General features: G+C 34.8%; 1 long non-coding RNA gene across 1 annotated transcript in view; it reads left to right on the forward strand.

The window, feature by feature from the left end:
* LOC106536811 (uncharacterized) overlaps positions 1-697 on the forward strand; it is a 2,103-nt gene extending 1,406 nt beyond the window's left edge. Inside the window, exon 2 of the long non-coding RNA XR_001312579.1 lies at positions 640-697. This is a non-coding gene — a long non-coding RNA (uncharacterized LOC106536811). The remainder of the gene's footprint in view (positions 1-639) is intronic.
* Positions 698-1,430: the final 733 nt, after the last annotated feature.

Below are 1,430 nucleotides of genomic sequence, written 5' to 3' on the forward strand. Positions count from 1 at the left end.
AATTAACATTGTTGTTGTTAATAGAAACTTATAAGAAGAAAGCATGAGTTGTCTTTTATGAGTGGAATTACAGAATACAATTGCTCTTATACAAATCATTTTCTTTGTTATCCAGAGAATACTTCAAAATGAGAAGGACATGCCTTGGGAAAACAGACTGGGTAGGGATTCATTGGAAAGGGGGGACAATGCTCCACCCTGTTCAACAAGACGGAAGCAGCTGTGGAGTTATTGTAGTCAAAGYAAATTAACGAGTTCATGTTTTTTGTTATACAAGTATGGATACTGTGTAATTATTATAGAGAAAAGTACTCTAACATCAAATACAGTCTCTCTGGCTAGTTAATATGGGCTTTCGTTATTGTGGAAAGAGTGTGTATTCACTTGGAGGAATACAGACTCCCCCAACAGTAGCCCATAACTGGGGTCAGTGCAACATGCCACACACAATTTGTAATTACAGTTGTTTCAGCATCTTCTAAATGTTGAAACATTTAGATGTTTCACWACAGGTATCTGTACTAACAAACATACTTGCTTTAGTATGTGTGGATACACTATATATGTCCACATGAATGTTTTATGTCTGATGCATTATAATTCCATAAAAACAGTCTTTAAAAACGTTTTTTTCTTTAGATGGCAAAAGCACTGATGGAAGCCTTCCCTCTGATGCCAGATGTAGATTTTGACACAACAAAAAAGATAATGAAAAGTGAAAGAAGAACTCTCGCTCTTCAAATCCTTGATGCATCAGGTACACCATATGTGCATATGTTGTTCATTTCTACTTACAATACATAAACACACACATATATATTGTAGAATCTCCCCAGCTCTTAAATTAGTCAACCAGTCTCAACGGGTGAATTTAAGGTGTTTTATTTTATTTGATGAAGATCAACCATCAATATCACAGTCACCACAATCACCTCAATCGTGAAAAAAACAAATACAGTACAAACATTGTAATACAAAACATAAACTTAAAATAAAGATACCAAAACAAAACAGACCTCGCTGCTTTCACTGGGGAACACAAAGTTTTGATTTCTTTGTGACAAACACATCTTGACAGTTCAATTAATTCACTGTTACAATGACTCCGGCAGCTTATATAGGGCCTGCCCTCATTAGCTACGGCAGCCCGTGAGGTCAATAAAAAAAATAAAAACATTACAAAATGCAAATACCATTAAACAAAATATAAATCACCAACAGTGCAAATCAAAACAGACAAAAATATCTATCTATCTATCTATCTATCTATCTATCTATCTATCTATCTATCTATCTATCTATCTATCTNTATAGTGTGGACCTGGTGAAAAGAAAGTTTTTGAGATCAGTGGGTACAGGACTGCAAAATGATAACATTAAGTTCCAGATCAAGACACTTCTCGACAACCCAGATGTGACTGATGAAATGC

Source organism: Austrofundulus limnaeus, unplaced genomic scaffold, assembly GCF_001266775.1.
Source record: "Austrofundulus limnaeus strain Quisiro unplaced genomic scaffold, Austrofundulus_limnaeus-1.0 Scaffold1984, whole genome shotgun sequence".
Classification (NCBI taxonomy): Eukaryota; Metazoa; Chordata; class Actinopteri; order Cyprinodontiformes; family Rivulidae; genus Austrofundulus; species Austrofundulus limnaeus.